The 20,787-nt window shown below is 36.9% G+C and overlaps 1 protein-coding gene and 1 long non-coding RNA gene across 13 annotated transcripts in view; one reads left to right on the forward strand and one right to left on the reverse strand.

Moving 5' to 3' along the window:
• Positions 1 to 16,108, reverse strand: part of LRRC4C (leucine rich repeat containing 4C) — a 1,339,817-nt gene extending 1,323,709 nt beyond the window's left edge. For 6 of the 11 annotated variants that reach the window (XM_063783981.1, XM_063783980.1, XM_063783979.1 and 3 more), the window contains exon 1: positions 15,120 to 16,104. The gene's annotated coding sequence lies outside the window, so the exon portion shown is untranslated. Of the gene's footprint in view, positions 1 to 15,119 lie in introns of all 11 variants that reach the window. The other 5 variants (XM_024347053.3, XM_024347051.3, XM_024347050.3 and 2 more) reach the window with 3 other exon arrangements.
• Positions 5,507 to 20,787, forward strand: part of LOC104008470 (uncharacterized) — a 126,550-nt gene continuing 111,269 nt past the window's right edge. For both annotated transcript variants that reach the window (XR_010147534.1, XR_683067.4), the window contains exons 1-2: positions 5,507 to 5,950; positions 9,792 to 9,899. This is a non-coding gene — a long non-coding RNA (uncharacterized LOC104008470). The remainder of the gene's footprint in view (positions 5,951 to 9,791; positions 9,900 to 20,787) is intronic.

Below are 20,787 nucleotides of genomic sequence, written 5' to 3' on the forward strand. Positions count from 1 at the left end.
ATTAAAATTTATAAATAATCTTGAGATGATATAAGTGTATGGAAGGATGTGTGTATGTTGTATGAACATACTAAATCATTTTATATAAGGAACGTGAGCATCCATGGATTTTTGTATTCACGGGTGGGTGCTAGAACCAATCCCTCATGGATACCAAGGGACGACTATTAGCTTGTATGTGGTGGCTCCTTCATCATCCAGTAGAGTAATCATTGAACCAGAGTAGACGAAGATGTGTCTTGCAAGCTTCTAGGTGACAGATCTCAATGAGCATTTAATAGTTGGTCTGCATGAACTGGAGTGTTTATGCAAAAAGTCATTGGCTACATAATAAGCTTGAGTACAAAGTTGGGTAAGGAAATGAGATTTTAGAAGATACAATGATTAAGTATAGAAAAGTGGAGAGAAAATAAGATTGAGTCATATTAGTACCAGGACAGGAAGTCTAACTTAATTTTTTTTTTTTTTTTTTTGAGATGGAATTTCACTCTTGTTGCCCAGGCTGGAGTGCAATAGCATGATCTCAGCTCACTGCAACCTCCATCTCCCGGGTTCAAGTGATTCTCCTGCCTCAGCCTCCCGAATAGCTGGGATCACAGGCATGCATCACCACGACCGGCTAATTTTGTATTTTTAGTAGAGACAGGGTTTCTTCATGTTGGCCAGGCTGGTCTCCAACTCCTAACCTCAGGTGATCCGCCTGCCTTGGCCTCCCAAACTGCTGGGATTACAGGCATGAGCCACCACGCCCGACATCTAACTTAATTTCTATTCTTTTCCCCTTAGCTCCGGCAGTAAACTGTACCTCAAAACTAGAAGAAAGGAAGATTTAACATGCAACCTTCGCTTCACCATCTCTCTTCCTTCCCATGTTCCAGAAGATTCTGCATAATGAAAACACTGTAATCTCTCAAGAAATATCTCATAAAGGGTGCATGAGAAAATCCCTTCTCCCCAGAGCTTATTTCTCTGGCATTTTAATTCTGAATGAAGGGATCATAAAAGCATATCAAGATCCATGTTGCCCCACAAAGGACATTCTGAGGCAACCTGAATGCCCCCTCCCCACGTGAGATAGCAAGTGATTTTTAACGGATGGAGTAGGCTATAAAAGGGAGTCACTGGGAGACAAAAGGAGTAAATGGAAGAGGGAAAGGAAAGGAGAAGAAGAAGGCACTGAGGCTGGCGTCACAGTCTTGTATGGAGGCAGAGTGAATGGTGCAATGAAAAGTTCCCAGAAGGGTAAATCAGAGGACCCATATTTAAATCTTGAATTCCCTACCTATTGGTTGCATAATGTTGAATCCATCACTTAATCTTTTAATCTTCAGCCTTCCCATCTGTAAAATGTGAACAATAATTACACCTTTCTTAAAGAGTTACTGGAGGAATTAAATATAAATGTGTGAATAAAACATACAAATTATTTTATAACAAAAAAAGACCTTTTTTTCTTTCTTCAAATGAAGATCCAAGCAGGAAGAGGGAATCCACAGTGTGTATGAATGAGTGACTGCGTGTGTGTGTGTGTGTGTGTGTGTGTGTGTGTGTGTGTACGTGTTATGTAAAACTTACTGCCATAGATGTTTGGGGAAAATGTGTTTCCTTTTTATGTTGAAGCTGTTAATCATTTAGATGACATTACTTATAAAATTCAGTGTCAGACACATAGTAGGTTCTACACATTTATTTGTTGAATAAAAAAATGACTCAATAATAACGTTAAAACAAGTGAAAGTGAATGAAGGTCAAACTCCCAATTAGCAAAGTCTAGACATTTAATAAAAGCTGCTCTGCAGTTGCAAAGATATCCATTCACTCTACCAGGTTACTCTTTTTCAAGAAAACACAGTAGACAACAACTTGAAACTCACAGATCTATTCCTGCCCCAGCTTAAATTCTAGGAAATGAGTAATGCTTGTGTAATATATAAGCCTGTTTGAGTTAACTATTCTCTGTAATAAACCACCTCAATACGGAGAGACTTAAAACAAAAGTTATGCATATCTAACCATTCTCTGCATTGGATGGGTGATTGCTCTGCTTGTTTTTCCTTTACCCACTCATGCTCCTGCATTCAGCCAGAGAACAGGCTGGGCTGGAAGGCCCAAGTTAGCCTCACTGGCAGCTTGTGCTGGCTGTTAGTGACATGCAATGAGGGGGACTGAGAGAGTTGTGGGTCAGTTTTCCTATATGTGACTTCCATTAGGCTGGATGGGTTTTCTTTCTCAGTGGTCCCAGGGCAGTTCTCCAATGGAGGAAAATGGAAGCTACAAGGCTTTATAAGGCCTATCCTTGTAGGTTATGTAATGTTATTTCTTCCACATTCCATCAAAGTAAGCCACAAAGTCAGATTCTAGGGGTAAAGGAACAGAATCCACACTTTCATGGGGTGTCATATTGCAAAAGAATGCACATACAAGGATATGTGGAATTTGTGGCCTTATTTTTCTATTTACCTCAAAGAATTGAGGCCACATGTGGCCACTTTCCTTACCAAGGAGACTGCGGTTCATTGTTGCTAGACCATGTGCACCAAAAGACCATCTGTTTTAAGCTTAACAAGTAAAGTCCTTACAGAGTAAAGAGCAAAGGAGTTCTGAAATCACAAAACTAAAGCAAAAATGATATCATATTGAACATCTGATCAAAACACAGTAATCAGGAGAAATAGAGAAAAGGAAGCAGACAGAGTAGGCCATCGTTTTAATTATGCAGAAGATCTGGGCTTGGAAGACACATTTTTAGCATAAAGCATGCTATGAATGTGACCATATGTCTGGTAGAGTATAAGCTCCTTTAAAACAGGACTGCATCTTCTCACGTCCCAGCTCTAACAATTATTAGCTATATTATCTTTGCAAGTTACTTAAGCTCTCCTAAGCCTCATTTTCCTCATCTGTAAACTAGACATAATAATAATATTACCTGCATATGTTTATACTAAGAATTAAATAAGATTTATGTTCATCCTCATCACGGGCATAGAATCAATACATGAAATATGTAACTAAGAAATTTCCCAGTTTCCAATTACAAATTGTACTAAACTCTATTTTGAAGCTATTAAAACCCCATGAAAAATAATCCAATCTTAATTATTTAAAAACACTATGATATCTTAAGTTCTAAAGGGTGAGAATTTAGAATCCCATGGAAGTTGGTGGATACTTTGCCTTTCATTTTTGTCCCCAAAGTAAGTTTATTGAGATAATTTGATCAGCAAGTGTCCTACCTTCTGAGAATATGTGAAGAACAACTTAGTAGGTAAAAGTACCATAACTGACAAGATTCCAAGGTCGTAATACCCATTAATGTGCTTACAATGGTAAGACAACTCTGAAAGTATATAATACAATTTAACTAAATATAGCACCACAATCTACGACACAAAAATGTTCCAACATTCACTCAAATCCTGATTCAGTTAAAACATAAAATAGTTACAATGAACTGCCATTCATTCTTCTATCCTGTAAGAAACAGAAGAAAAAAAATCCACACAAATATATTGTACAAATACTTGTGTGTTTGATAATAATCTTAGCAGCCTCACCTTTGTAGAGGTACATTTGTGGGTGTTTGTTTATATGGTATGTTTTTAACATCTTTAAGGGTTGCTTACAATTTTATATCAGCTTGGCTTGCTTAATAGTCTTTTTCCTTTATGTTGCCCCTTCACTAATTGGGCAAATGTGATAATTTGTAATGGGTCTCCAACTCATTAGTGTAATTTAGTAAGGTTCTACTGTATTTCACCAGACGCACAAATGAGGCTGCTGCAGACGTCTGTTTTTTTTTTTTTTTTTTTTTTTTGGAGCTTTACTTCATCAGCATCCACAGTATTTCTGCTTTAAAATTGAGAAATGATTGCCCCTTAATCAGCTATTTGTTATAGTGGGCTACAGAAATATATGTGGTATCATTAATAAATAATTTCAGGATAGAACTTAGCAACAATTAACATTTACATAGAGCTTTTTTTTTTTTTTTTTGAGATGGAGTTTCACTCTGTTGCCCAAGCTGGAGTGTAATGGTATAATCTCTACTCACTATAACCTCCACCTCCCAGGTTCAAGCAGTTCTCCTGCCTCAGCCTCCTGAGTAGCTGGGATTACAGGCACCTGCCACCATGCCTGGCTAATTTTTGTAGTTTTAGTAGAGATGGGGTTTCACCACGTTTGCCAAGCTGGTCTCGAACTCCTGACCTCAGGTGATCCATGTGCCTCCGCCTCCCAAAGTGCTGTGATTACAGGCATGAGCCACCGCGCCCAGCTACATAGAGCTTTAAACTTTAAATCTTATTTTTATACATGCAAACACAGAAACCCTATGTATTCTCTTGTGAAGAAAGGTATTATACATATTTTTAAATGACTTAGAAGACAGCATTTCACAGTATTTCTAAATATAGATATTTGATTTGTCCTGACATTTGCTATATAATTTTGGCCATTTATTTAACCATCTTTAAAATTTGTATAATACCTACTTCACAGTTGTTTTGGAGAAAAGATCAAATATTTTTATAATAAATGTAAACTTTTAAACACATAGTAAGTGCTGAATACAAGCTAGTTGTTATCATGATCTTGATTTGACAGATAAGAATATTGTACTTTTTAAAAGATACTTACATCTAATGACAGAGAAATGAGATAGTTGTCAAATATATAACCAGAGTTTGCAGATTGGGAAGATTTGAGTTAATTATGCAAAGGTAGTCTCTATTCTTCACTTCTAGCAAGGAAGCTGTGGAGTAGGGTAGCCAATATTGCAAGGCTGGAGCTAGCAGAAGCATTGCCTCTAATTTGAAGCCCTAGGCTACTTAAAACCGTGTAAGTGTACAGAACAGAGGCTAGAGCAAAGGATGTAGATTTGAAAAGGTTTGAAGACATCGTCAAAACAGAAAGTGGGCCTGGGGGCTTAGGCAGATGTTGGAAAAATTGGAGCTAAATATGAAGCTGAAGTAAAAACCCAGGAAGAAGGAAGCAAGAAACCAAGAAACTCTAGCAGGCCATCAGGCGAGAGAATAATCTGAATAAATGTCAAAGATAGGAGGTGTTGCCTAATACTAGCTTGATTTTGTATCTTCTGTGGCTTCCACTGGGTAAGAAGGGTAGGAAAAAAGATGACGTAAGGAGCAAAAAAAAAATGTCCCTATATTCTGGCCCCGAAAATCACTAACTACTGTGAGGGGTGAGTAAAATAGATAGAAAGGCAGGTTTTTCTGGAACCATACCCAGGCCCAGACAGGAGAGCAAATTAGCTGTTTCTCTGTTTCTCAACCTCCTATCTCTGCTCTCATCAGGGAAGAAGATCAAGCTGTTATTCAAACAGGCACCTGGTAAGTGACTCTCTACTGGCCTCCCCCGACCCCTACCCAGGGATGATAGTAATGACCAAAGATTCAGTCTGAGCAGTTAGTTTCCTCTTGATGGAAAAAAAAAAAAAGAAAAAAAAGCTTTTTTGCTTCTTTAAGTAGATGTGGTCAGAATTAGAGCTGACTCTCTTCAAATAGTCTCCCTTTTGCCTTTCCTGGACCCTTATCTTGGATCCAGATTCTAAGCCAAGAAAAATAAACATCCTATGAAACTACCTGGCAAATTTCTAAATGTATTATTGTGAAACTGTCATCCCTCTAGCTTGAGAGAAATAGAAACTGGCTTCTACTCAAAGCAGACAAACTGTCTCTCTCATCTCTGAAAACTAAAAATCTAAAAAGAAAAAATTAGGCTGAATACTAGAAGGTCAGAGAGTGGCCTTTTTGTCAACTCTTCATGGTTTTGTTAAGTGCCATTCCATTCTGAGCTGGCAGTTCTTAGACATGTTTCCCTCTAGAACATAACACTAGAGATGCTTGGACCATCTGTCTGTCCGACAGACCATCTGTACAAGGCACTGGCACCCCTTCCAGAAAATAGAAGAGAAACTGAGGACACTACATAGGTGAGTCTCTATGTCTCTGTTTTCTAAGCTCTCTGGCAATAATTGGTAAAAGAGAAAAAGGAGTCCAGGAAAATTGTTTACATTTAAAAAAATGTTATAGCAAAGGTGGAAAATATTTTCACACAAGCAACCACAGAAATATTTAAAAGGTAATAGAAAAAAGTAACTGTTTCTGGCTTTAAGTGTTAGGCAAGCTAATGCCCAAACTGAGAGGAATAAAGGCATCAGGGCTTTGTAGACAGACGCAACTAGGCAGACATTCAGGTAGACACTGCTTTTAATGAGTTTTTACCTTGGGCAAATCACAAGTTGTCTATGGCTCAGTTTCCTCATCTGTATCCTGAGAATAATGATGCCCCCTGTATGCAACTATAAAGTTTTTAATATATCATCTGAAATACCATAGAATTAAATGTGTGATAGCTATTGTGTCAATTTTGTGGGTTTTTACAAGGCTTTCTACGGGGCTCCAACCTATATCTTCATTCCTTCCTACCAAATACTTTTTGATGTATTTCCTTACTCTATTAGCACTGATATATGCAAAGTTATAATTTCTTCTAATTTCTCCTCGGAAACATTATCACTGCTTCACAATATACATATTTAAGACAAACCTCAAATTCCCCTTCCTTCTTTAATCTTTCCCAACCACGAATTCCTCAGGGATAACTCTCTTCTCTGAGTTTTACATGCTGACTTTATTATTTTTTGGTTCTGAATACTGTGCTGCCTTGTTTAGCAAGTTAATTGCTCCTCTGTCAATATAATGTCAACAATAATATAGGAATACATTTGAGGGAAAAATCGGTTTGTTTACAACTTTGTGCTCCACATCATAACTGTGATAGAATAGTGAGTCTAGTAGGTGTTTAATAAACAAATTTTGAATAAATGACACCATCGAAATGACTATAGAAGCAAAAGAATATACTGTTACCCACAAGAACATTCATTGAGAATTCTGACTGACTTATGCAAAAGTGTTCTTGACCTAAATCCATGACATCGTTCCGAGGTTCAGGAATAGGAATAGGGTTATTTTAAAAACTAAACACCCCCACCCACATAGACATACATAGATATAGATATAGATATAGATTTTGTGTGTGTGTGTGTATGTGTATTTATGTATATGGTGCTGGACAAATTAGTCTTGGAGAAAAATATGTATTAGGAAGAACAGAATTCCATTTAGCAAAAGCTTAAAAAAATGCAGCAGTGCTTATAGTGATGGAAGAGATGAAAATCAGACTTGAAGCAGCACAAACACATCCAGGAGAGTCATGGCAGTGAGGCATGACAGGTCAAGGATAAAGAAAGGGAAAACAGGAAATAGCATCAACCAGATGAACACAGGAAGAAGTTAGGTATTCATGAGCAAAACAGACCTATTTCATGAAAGTGCTGGCAGCCAGGGGAACACTCAGAAAAATTTTAAACTACTTTTATATCTGCTCTTACTTGGGCACTGGAATCAGAACAGGTTGACTGATAATATGTTTAATGCTTAATAGTAGTCCAAGTACCTTGGTAGAGAAAATGACCCTGAGCAAAAGTCACATATAAACATGGCTTTCCTTTTGAAGAAGGGAGAGTAGAGTTTTTTCCTTGTATGTATCTGTATTCAGACTGCTGTCACTATGCATGGTGGATGTCTCCAACAGAAAAAAATTAGCAAACCCATCCACTGTCTGTGTTATTAATCATTTGCTTGTTTTCAGGAAAGAGTATGCCTTTATTAGATTGATTTTTTTCCTAAATGTTTTCACTTCACACGTATTTTTTACTACGTTATTCAAACATTTGTCTCAACTTATATGGATTATTTTCTTTACTTCTTCCATTTAGAGTATCTACTGGGGTCAAGGTATATATGGTCACAGGTTTTAATTCCAATCATATGGTTGAAAAAATGTACACCCTGCACCATTGTGTGCTTACTTGGCCTTTGTTTCTGTGACTTGTTACCTAAAGCATGAATGTATAAATTGAAAGGACCTACACAAGGAATTGAAATCTCTCATCTTTAAGTAACTTATTATCAAATATTCAACATGCTAATGTGTTTGCTCAATAGATATGCAAAGGAACAGCTAGAACATCAAAAACAGATAAAATATAATTGAGTATCTGCATTATGTTAAAAAGCTAGAGGATTTTTACAGGGATTAGAGAAATGTTGGTGTTAAAATTTTCTTTGTTCCTTGACAGTTTTAAGTGGAAGAAAGATTGCTATTTCCTCTCTTTTTCAAGAAAGCTTTCATAATATGACCTTTTCTCTTGTTTACAGCCAAGCAATGAGTTTAATGGCTCACATTTTAGAACCTGACTTTAGAAAGAATTCCCCAGTTTATGAAATTCTGAATTCGTTCTCTTTCTTTCTCTGGTCTCCTTGAATGTTCTGTACCAGTCACTCTTTTTCCATCATGTCCCCCACTGATATCAATATGTTGAAAGATAATTTCCCTCCTCTGTTTTATATTTTTATAAGTAGACAAACAAGAATATTTGCTTCTCTGTTTATTCATGTGCTGGTAATAATTTGCATCGTCTCTGGCACTGCAGAGTACAACAACATTTATACAAACTGAAACTGCTAAGTTATTATCATAATTACTATTACTACCAATGATTATAAGTAAATTTAATTATTATAATAATGAGATACCTTTTACTGAGTACCAATTAAATTCTAATCTCTGTTCTAGATACTTTGTGGGCATTATTTTTCTTAACCTTTTTACAACACTACAAGGTAAGATATGGAAATACAGCTACAAAAGTAACCTTCCCAAAGGTATGTTACTAATGAGACATAACATATTGGGACATGCTACCCATAAAGTAAATTCTGCAAATGCTCCTTAACGTCACTTAAGATTTAGTGTTACAGAGAAGACTTTCATTTCTTTACTTTCCTCTGTGTCCTGTAACTGCAGTACAATCATGCACATGGCATCAGGCATTTTAATAAGATTTAAGTAATTGTCAAAGTTAAATAGAGATCTGCCTCAACTTATGGATTCTGCTAAAGACCACAAAAATATGGTACTGATGATGTACTATATTAGGGACCCATTGGTTCAGAGAAGCACCTTTCAGAGGCCCCTTAGAGATACTAACATCACATCTTTCCACTAATAGAGTCGGCCCTATTATGGGAATGTGATTACTTGATTTGCATTTACAGAAGGCTTGCTCTCGACTGTCTATAATTATGTGAAGAAGCATTGGGTTTGCATCCTACAAATAAAAGAAACCATGGCATAAAATAACAGACATGGGCTTTGGAGTGAGTCAGAATTTGGGGCAAATAAACCCTTTATTTGCCTTATCTATAGTATGGGAATAATAATGTTACCTTGCTTATTTTGTGTGTATGTGTGTGTGTGTGTGTGTATATGTGTTTGTATGTGAGAAGTATAAATAAATAATCTAACATACCTAGCACAGTGCCTGGCACATAGAATACCTTTGCTGACTCTATGAGATAATTGATTATAACATTATATTTTCTTGGTGTGTGTTGGTAATATATTTTGCAGTATATCACAAAAGGAATTTCCTCAGTTCAATGCAAAGCTTCAACCACAAATTCTGATGCTTAAGGCTGTGGTAGAGGCCAATGAACTTGTGTTTTCTGTTTTGACCAATTGACATCCCTCTTTCCTTTCTAACTCTCCTAGAATCAAATTTTATGGCATGAAGCTTTAAAATGCAGGGAGCATGGATCTTGTCTTTCTTCTCACAAAGTCATAAAGCAGACTTCATCCATTCATTTTAAGGATAAAAAGAACCCACAACCTGAAGGACAAAACCCTGTTCTCTCCATGCACAGGGAAAGGCTGACTTTGCAGTACCGAAATACCTGGGTCAAGTGGTACCAGCCGTGCAGTTAGCAAAGCAGAATTGGATTCATCACTGACAGCTCAGCTCAGCTACATTGGTAAGAACAAGGCTTTTTACATCTTTTCTGATATGTTCTTGAACAAAATAAAGGTCATACACAATGACACAGCCCCACATAGGTCAGATTCTGGCAGAGGAATCTTAATTCTTTTTAACTATCAAGTCAAAATTCCAAGGGGCAGCCTTTAAGACTGCAGCATTCCCTGTCCAAATACAGGAATTGCAGCAAATAGCTATGAGCAGAGAATCCTTCTAATACTCCCCACAGCAATGATTGTAGCGCTTGTACCTGGTAGGTGCTTAATAAATATGCATCCTTTTATTAACTGTGAACAAAACGAGATTTTAGATAAAGAGCAATATTAACACCTCTTGCTGACATCTGAATTGTGTTTCTGCAACCACATATGGAAGGATGCACGTGACTATTGCTCCTTATATTCGGTATCATTTAGAAAGTTCTGAGTATAAGTGAAATGACATCTGAAAAGGGTAGTTAGGCTGCTCCAAAAAAGGGTCTGATGAAGCCATGGTACATGAAATGAGCTAATTTACAGAAATACAGCTTTCAGAATATAGCTTTCTGTCTCCAATTTTACTTAGCACTCAGATTACTTTTGGGATTTTTACCCCCTGTATAAAAATATAAATACACTGAATTAGTATGGTCTTCCTATTCTTAAATTAGTTGAACAGGAATGAGAGAATATATGTGAGCTACCTAGAGAAGTCCAATTTTGTGTCAAGGATTTTATTAAGTGCTTTATATAAAATTATTCATTCACTTATCACAGAATTGCTTATAACTGATTGCCCCTATTTTACAGATTAGACAGCTAAGGCTTCAAGAGATTAGGTATCTGATCTCATTCTATTAAACTCCAAAGCCTGTTCTCAATACCATATTCTCTTGCTGTCATAACTTCCAAGTCAGCTTTTTAATTCTGGTCTATCTCTCCACCAAATGCAGCTCACTGTGAAAATCACTGTATGCTGTGCTATTATTATAAATGTATATTTTATTTATATAATTCCCAAGTGTAACTCAAATTCTAATCAACAGCCTCATTGTGGACTGGAGTTATTTGGTGAGTGCAAACTTGCTAGTAGTCTGTGTATGTCCAAGTCTGGGGAAGTCAAGTTTTTCTTACATTTTCTGGATACCCAGTGAAAATAAATTCAGGTCATTATACATTTTCTATTTTTCATGAAACTAAAATTATGCCTCATATAGATTGGCTAATAATTTATGCATGTATGCATGCACATGTGCATACACACAACACATACACATATTCACAAGTAACTAAGAATATACCACAAAAATTACTGAAAAGAGTTAGAGTCAACACATTTGGAAAACACCAAAACTATAACAACATAAATGTTAATCACTAATCATTAAGAATAGACCAGTTCTGCTTAACACTTTAACTTGAAATTATATTGGAGGAATCATTTTATGTCTTGAACAATACATAGAGTCATCATTACTGTAACACATTACATTTCTACTTAAATGTATATTTGTAGATCCTTTCTTCTACAATATTTCATCATAGCCTTCACAACAACACTATGAGTTAAGAATAGTTATTTCCAAATTATATAGGAAGAAATCAAGGTTCCAAGACTTTGAATGACCTACCAACCATTAAGCAATACTTGCAATGTTTGACTGACATCTTCTGATTCTCAATCCAGAGGTTTTTTTCCTTCTAATTTTAACCCCAGCCTCCACCACTCCCCATTTTATCTGTGACTGCTGAGTAGTCCCAAATGGAGATGCAGATAATTGAGTGAGTTGACTTAATTTATTGCAAAGCCCCTGCTCTATTCACACATCAATTAATCCATCTTTTATTTTGTAATTTATTGGGGTCCCTGAGAGGTTGTTCTGAAGTGATGGAGAACAGTACCAAGGACATACAAATAGCATTTGTCATCAGAGAGTGTATCTTCTTCTTCCCAAGAGTCTTCATTTTCTGTTGTAGGCTGATGCTCTTAGCCTATTCTTATTAGCCACAGTTTCAGCATCAGCTCAGCTCTTTGAGCTAACATACAGCTCTAGGCTGTTGTAATGACTCAGCAATCAAAATTTCAAGTTCAATCCACCTGATCCTTACCCACCTCCAGGGCCAGAGCTCCAAAAGCTCCTCTCTGCTCTTGAACTTCTTACTAGTTGATGTTCCTGGCTTTTTTTTAAAGGTTCTCAGTAGCTGACTTTCCAGCTGTCAACCCTGTTTGTTACAGAGGGAAAGAGCTATTCATGTGTTAAGTGCCCCGGGTCTTAAAAACATAGAGACACACTGGAGAATGTTGGGCCTCCTTCTCTGACTTTAGCAGAGTCCCAGAGAAAGGCCTGACAAATGAATAGAGTTAAATGGAGAAGAAACGGAATGTCCTTTATTCTCCCCAATAAACTCAGAGAAACCCTTCACCAATTCATTCTTTTAAAAATATAACTCTGCATATGTTGCTTCTAGGGAACTTTAGCCTTTTCTTTAGCAGCTGTGACATGTTACTCCTACTGAAATGGAAAGCTCCCTACCCCCATTTACCTTTCTTTTCTGAATTCTCTAAGCAATAAAACAAACCCTGGTAAACGTCAAAACCCTCTCTACCACAAAATAAAACTGAAAAAGGCATGGATCTGGAGTTGGTTCTGATCAAAAGCTGTTTATCATTGCTCTGGCCTGAGCTGAAAATACAGATGCAAAGTTACAGTTGTGCAAACACCATCAGGAACCCTTGAGATATGGGAGAAATGCTTTGCACATTTCATAAGCTGTAATCAGAAAATCCTGAGTTGGCCCCCACTTCTATTACTAGCCTAAAATAAGTGATCATGAAAGTGTTGCTATCGCTAAAAGATTCACTCATTACAATTATTAAATCTTTAATACACAAAAACCAAGTTGGTATCTTTTGTTGTTGTTGTTGTTTTGTTTTGAGGTAGTATTGAGAATAATCTATGCAATTAATTTTTACCAACACCACACATCTAAATATACCAGTAGTTGGTGAGAATATGAATGAGAGAACAGTCAACATTAAATAGCCTCAATGGAAAGAGGTACTAATTTGCCAAATTCCAGAACGACATTTTCAAAGGACCTCTCTCTATTCAGAACAGTCCTAACACTAAATAGATGACCTAAAATGCTGTCCTCTATACCTGGGACTAGTTGCCAAAAGATACAGGTTAATAAAGAGCTGACCAACTTAAGGAATGCTGATTGTCCAGGCAGAGCTTGGGGAGCCTCCAATACCCTGCCATGACCCATTGGCACTTGGAGTATCAGGATCCTTCTCCTTACAACAGAAACTTCGTGTTTCTTATTCATATATTATTCTCACTTTCAGGTTTTATGAACCTCAGATTGTTTTTTCCATAAAGAAAATAAAATTTTGTTTAGGGTTTCTCCTAGGCTCAAGCCATTTAAAAACTAAAAAAAGAAAACAACAAACCTCCTTTCTAGATAAGAAAAATTTACCTGGACATTATGGGTAACAGATGAAAATATCATGATCATAAATCATTGACATGAAAGACATATTATAAATTATACTGACAGGAGTCTTCCCATGGTAATTTTTACCAAGAGCTCTGCCTGGAGTACCAGGTACAAGGTTGGTCCAGGGGTGGAGAAGGGGCAGCTTCTCACAGTTGTCCTCTTTTACCTACTTCTCTAAAATCATCATGCAAAAAATATTAGATAGATGAAAGGCTAGGATAGCCTAGGGTAATAGCAGAGTATAATCTCATCTTTAAGTTTTTTGTTTGTTTGTTTGCTTGTTTTCTTTTTGTAACTCCTTTTTTTAAAAAAATATATATATAATCAACGTTTTGAGTATGATGCCTGACATCTCTCAACTTGGATACTGTCATAAATCTTTGACCCAGGCAACGTAGCCTCTGAATAAATCTATTATGTTACAATTTGCATCTTCTTTCTATACATAGACATCAACACCTGGAGAGAATCACTTAGGTATGCTCTTCTCTACCTAGTTAACACACCTGTCATCTCTTCCATGAACGTGTCCACAGTAACAGTTCAAGTTGGCTAACAGTCCATGAACTAACACTATTCTGTTAAGGATAAACCATCCACATGCACTGGCAGATGAAGAGTAAGATTCTGTTGCCTTCATGTGAGGTCTCAGCATTTTAGAAACCTATTTACAAGTGATTCTTACTCCTGGGGTGAAGCTAATTGACGCCAATGCAGAGATAAAAATACTAAAAGACACAGGAACACAGACGTTATCACAGTGAAATGATATTTTGCTTTAATTAAATAACCTTGGGATTGAAACAGGTAAAATATTGTCTGCGTTTCACTTTGAAGGAAAAGCGTGGTGGGGGGGGGGGGCGGGGGGCGGGTGAAGAAAGGCACAGTTAACTACCAGGAAACTAAAGAGACCGAGTTAGGCAAGATGTTTGACTAAAGTCACCTGAATTCCTCATGCCACTTGCTTTTACAGCCAAGAATAGACAATTAAGAGCAATTTTCAAGCACATTCCCTTCTCGGGGGACCATGTAGGGTAAGAGGATGTTCCAAAATGAGCGACACTAGTCTTAGTCAGGGGACACTGCATTCCGAAAGGTTAATGAGATGCAATAGCGAGAGAATCAGTGCAAAAAGAGAGAGGTTCAAAATACTAAACAATTTCCACTTTGTTCTCATTTGCTCCAATTAAGAGCTGGTGAAGCAGCTTTTCTGTATTCCACGCATTCGCTACTCTCTAGAGCAGATATAACTATTCGAGAAGAAAAAAATAGAGCTATGGGGAGGGGGAAGTCTACTATTAAGTTATCGTGAAAGTCCGGATTACATCCCCACCTCCCCAGCCCCCAGTCTCTGAGCAGATACACTTTGCCTCTAACTCAGAGCCTCTGCCAGTCGCTTTTCTGATTAATGTTTTTCCTCAAATTTAGAGAGTATTGCAAGGCAGGAGAAAGCCGGAATTATTTTTTCCCAGATTTCATATATTCAGAATTCCCTGTGAAAATGTTAGATAAACAAGAGAGGTATAAAAATGGTAAGAGGAATGGGGGGATGGTTATACAAATGGAAATAACCTCCTTGGCATAAAAATAGCCCCAAAATGCCACACATTGAGTTCTTCTGAGCATTCCAATCTCTAGAAATGAGCATATAAACTGCATATACATTTCCGAAAACAAGCAGGAAAACACAAACATTGCAAGACAACAAGAACTGAGATCTGAGGAGTCCCGTGACTTACCTTCTTTATGGATCCTCAAAGTTCACCAAGGAAAATTTACAATCCTCTAGCTTGCCGTGCACTACTCTATTTTCTTTTCTTCTTTTTATTTTTTTTAAGTCATATCGGAGAAAAATAATCAGTTTTCAAAGGTTCCATGTATCTGATCTTCCAGCACCAGCAAAAACGTGTCCAAGAGACTCCGCCAAAAAGTAAGCCAAAAACTCATCAAAGGCAAAAGCAGAAGGGGGAGTGGGGAAGCAAGGAGGTGGCGAAAGGCGGGGGGTGGGGGCTACAGACAGTGAGCCCAAGTGCCCAGAGGATATTGTCACGCTGTTGAAATCTCCTACTGTACGAAATACCTGCTTTGGTTGTCACACTAACACATACACACACACGGACACTCACACATTCTCTTTCATGCAAAGCAGGCACCCACACTCACAAACACACACAAACACACGCACTCACACAAACCAGTGTAATGAAAACTGTCAGTAGTAACCTCCAAGAGCTGCTGTGTGCTGCAGATGGTACGGCTCACTGTTACCTTCCCAGATCTGTGAAGATCAAATGAACATCCAAAATCAGGGGGGCCCCAGGACTAGGTAGATTCCGGATCCCTCTCCCCCAGGCAGATGCATCAAGCCAGGAGCAGGTCAATCAGCAGAGGTGTCTGCTTGCAGGGTGCCCCGGATTATGGCAAGGTTATTAATCTCGATGTGCTGCATCCCCCACCCCCAACATTCGGCAGCCTGCATTGAGATGATTGCCAGAGCTGTGTCTGTCCCTGTTCTACTGCATTTGCTCAGCCCTCTGATGCTGCAAGTGAGACACGGTGGAGGCAAGAATACTAATAAGGTGGTTAGCTACAGTTTCTTCAAGGCAGTCGGCATGCAGTACAGTAAATGTGTACTTCCCAGTGCTCCGTGTGTGAGCCTGCGTGTCTGCAGGGAGGGCAGTGAATCCATCTCCGGCCAGAAGACGAAATGGTTTGTATCCTGCCTGGGAGAACTATATCATCATCGGAATCATCACTGTCCTGCAACGGCGTTGTCTGTGACAGTATTTTGCTTGGGATAAAGAAGGGGGGTTAATGGTTTAGAAGCCTAGAACTGGCATTTAAAAGAGAAAAAAAAATGTCTGGGGAGACAAATTAGCTTTATAAATAGGATCCAAGGAGACCGAGGCAAAATTTTAACATGCTGCTTCCCTGGCTGTTAAATGGAAATACAAAGCAATTTCAAAAACCAGCTCCAGACTATAAATCTTGGAGCTGGCAACAAGTATCTGAATTTGACTGATGGGACTATAGATAAATGGATTCCTGGTAATATAAAAAGTTTGCTCATGCATTCTGCTTCACAGCCATGGATCCGATGTATATAGCAATTTAGGTATAGTTCATTCATTTTTAAACATGAATTTAGACTTGACACCTGCACAGTTTTACTTTAATGTACACTTTTAAATCACATAGCTATCAAATTGTAGAGAACATCTGTGTGGGACAGTGTCACTAGAGGGATTGGTTGACAATTGTCCATCGTAAGCATTATAATATATAACATTTTTGCCTGAAACGAGCTTAAAGTTTTCAGAAAAAAAGTATACATCTCTTTTAGTACCAAGCAATGAAATTAAAATACATGTGTAATATGCTAAATAAGTTATCAGCCTCTAGAGGGCTAAATTTTCTGCTTCTATGATTCAGTTTCATATTAAAATACCTTTTCATTAGTTCAGAACACTCACTATATTCTTTAAGTTGAATTAAATTGCATTATCTGGAAAAGTATTGGACAGTCGGAGAAGGTAGATAAAGGTGAATTATAGTGCAGTGTAATACCAGGTATTGCCAGCAGATGTCACAAAAGAAAACACAGGTAAAATACTTCCAAGAACGGCAAGAATTTAATCTTATTTAGTAAACACAGATTTTAATAAAATTGATGGGACTAATATGAAAAAAATTGAATTTTTACAAAATTTTAAGGTGCAAAGAAGAACTTAGAGAATAACTTACATTTTATATTTTTCCAAATATCCCTCTCAAATCACCATTTTTCATAACGCTGGTAGATTTTCTATTATTAATATTGGAAAAAACACTGTGCCATTAACTAAGATTAGACTTGCATATAATACTATTTCTATCAGTGATTTTATTTTGTTCTATAAAGTATAGCATCAACATATTGTATGTAATATAGCAGCTACTAGATTAAACTACAAAACAGTTTGTAAATTGGATGAATACAATTAGTCTATAAAAATTAGTTTGAAAGAATTATTCATGTTTAGAAGTCAAACATTAAAAAAGGTAACACATATGTAGAATGTACAAAGACTTTTGACTGGTCTTTATCAATTCTATGTATGTTAATGTGTGAAATGTTTAAAAGACTCTAGCATGTCATCTTAGCCTTCAGTTACTTAAATATAACTAATGGGTACACACCAGCTCACAGCACTAATTGGCAAAATTGCAGTCAAATGTAGTGTTAAAAACTGGCCTTTGGAATTTAGATAGATCTAGGTTCAAATTTTAGTTTTTCCTTATATAGGGTGATTAGCCTCTACAAGTCATACATCTTTGTCTTTTATTGGGGTGGGGGTGCACTTTGTCTCTCTCTCTCTTTTTTATATTTTTAATTTAAAAAAAATGTCTTTGAAATCAGGTTGCTATGTCACTTGAAAGCAGGACACTAATATGTACCCAGTAGGATTATGTTAGGAATGGAATTAATTAATATTTATTATGTGCTTACCATATCTCCAGACACATAGTAAGTGATCTATCAGTCTACAAATGTCTTATAAATAAAGTAGATACTTGATTTGTACTATGTGTCTGGCTTTGTGGACCACCAAGTTAAAGAAGATAAATGATTTAATCAATCCTTTCGGTGTTGAAGATGTGTTTTTAAATTTATTTTTACAAAGAGTTGGTTTGATCTTGTTTTTGTAAACCTATAGTTATGTAACATTCGCCAGTTTTTAAAAGTTTATTATATGCATCCCAGTCAGCCCTCTGTATCCATGGTCCCACATTCATAAAATATTTTTTAAAAATAATGATGCAATAATAAAAAGAATACAAACTTTAAAAAGCAATATAACAAGTATTTACATAGTATTTACATTGTATTAGGCATTATAAGTTATGTAGAGATGATTTATGAAGGATGTGCATAAGTTATATGCAAATACTACACCATTTGATATAAGGTATTTGAGCAATCATGGATTTTGATACACAGAGGGGTCCTGGAACCAATTCCCCGTGAATACCTAGGAATGACTGTATATGCATTCTTGCTTTATATATGTGTCCTAAGACTCAACAGGAAAGGGAAATCACTTTCTTGATTGTATGATATCTTGACTCAAACAGGATATTTGGAAGGAAGTTTAATAGCAAACACTGCTTCCTCACCAAGACTTACTTTGAAGCCAATAGTGTCACCAAACACTAAGGTGTTGGTATTTAAAAAAGAGCTCTGTGCTTATTTTATGTCCCCCCAAATTTATATGTTGAAGCCCTAATCCCTAATGCTATGATATTTGGAAGTGGGGTGATGAGATTCAAGACAAACTATTCCAAAATATGTCACCTCGACATTTAAGAAAATGACAGAAGCAGAAAGGTCACTCTCGCTTTCCTCTTCCCTTCTCTCCTGAAACTGGCCATAAAATCTAGCTAGTCTTACTAAAGTAAGGTCATAAAACCTTTGTTTCAGCAGGGCCCTCCCCATACGCTGAAAAAAGAGAAATTCTGAGAAATTCTTGTCCTTGCAAACACAGAGATGCCAAGAAGAATCTGAACAAATGGGCCTCGCTAAGTTCTCTCCAATTTATTACCTTTAAATCTTACCATTTTTCTCTAATTGTTCTTCTATATGACTGTATACCATTCATCAGATATAAGCATAAATATACATAAATTTCCGTCTATTTGGGTCTTCATTTCTGAAGGATCCCATGTCACCTGAAACGTATTAAATACATTTGTATGTTTTCATCTTGTTAATCTTTTATTTGATATAAGGACCTCAGCCATAAACTTTGTGATGAGGGAGGAAAAGACACTACTTTTTCTTCCCTACAAGGGCCTTTGGGAGTTAATTAGGTCATGAGGGTGGAGCCCTCTTAAGTAGGATTAGTGCCCTCTTAATAAGAGATGTGAGAGAGAAAATCTCTCTCTTTGCCATGTTAGAATGCAACAAGAAGGTGTCAATTCATAAACCAGGAAGAGAACCCTCATCAGAAGCCAAATTAGCAGGTGATACCTTGATCTTTGAATTTCCAGCCTCCAGAACTATGAGAAATAAATTTCTGTTGTTTAAGCTGCCCAGCTAAGACACAAGGTAAAAAAAATAAAATAAAATAAAAATAGTTACAGTTTCTTAATCAGAAATTCAATGACAGACTACAGCAAATTATCACTTTTAAATGGATGCTTGGATATTGAATCTTTTGGCTACTGATCACTGGACAATTATTAGCTATATAATACGTACTTTTTGAGGGAAAGGAATACCAAGAAGGTGGCTACAGGGCATCAGTTATATGTAAATTCCTTCTGGGTCTCTTGAAGAAATGCATTAGATTAAAAATGTGTGTTATAAAATTAAACAGTTTATCAGTAAGCCTATTGTTCTTCATCCAGCATCTTAAAACTCTAGGGTGGGTTGAATAATCTGTATATTAAAGTTGAAAAAAAGTTTCTTTGAAATCAGATTGCTGTGTAAGATTAAATACATCTCCTCCCTCACTCCAAGAAAGCCTAGTGTTATCAATAGTCCTCTAAGTATATTACTAAGAGCAGACACATGGTAATATATTAGTTCCAGGAAAGAAGAGCACTTGTGAGTTCTTTTATTTCCTCATATGCAAAATACTAAAAATTAAAATAATAAAAAAATTTAAAAACTTTTTTTTTTTTTGAGATGGAGTCTCACTCTGTCACCCAGGCTGGAGTGCAATGGCACAATCTCAGCTCATTGCAACCTCTGCCTCCCAGATTCAAGTGATTCTCCTGCCTCAGCCTCCAGAGTAGCTGGTACTACAGGTGAACACCACCATGCCTGGCTAATTTTTGTATTTTTAGTAGAGACAGGGTTTCACCATATTGGCCAGGCTGGTCTTGAATTCCTGACCTTGTGATCTATCTGCCTTGGCCTCCCAAAGTGCTGGAATTACAGGAGCGAGCCACCGCACCCGGCCAAAAACTTCTTTTCTAGATGTTAGTAATAGAAAACCTCGAGTTTGGAAAAAAAAAAAAAAAAAAGCCAAGATAATCTGGGACTTCTGGACATTATGTTTGAATTAAGGAAGAAGAAATGCATCTAAATCCACATTACTGAAAAATTCTAAATTTGTCTGAGATAATAAGTGATCACCTACTACAGACAGCAGATAAATGTGTGGCTTTAATATGAATATGTTTTATTTGGGGAGAGTCAATACTGAGTATGAAAGATCCCACCACCATCAATATGAGCAGATTCCTCTTCCAATTTATATGAGAAAACTGCATTTTCAGAGTTTCTTTCAGCATAGTTTACAACATGACACTCATGCTTCTGTTTGTGACCTATATCATAGGCTAAGAAATAAGCCTAAAGCAGAAACTTAATTTAGTATTTGTTCCCTCCTTGGCTTATTGTCAAATCACTTTGCCTGA

This window comes from Pan troglodytes, chromosome 9 (assembly GCF_028858775.2).
Source record: "Pan troglodytes isolate AG18354 chromosome 9, NHGRI_mPanTro3-v2.0_pri, whole genome shotgun sequence".
Lineage (NCBI taxonomy): Eukaryota > Metazoa > Chordata > Mammalia > Primates > Hominidae > Pan > Pan troglodytes.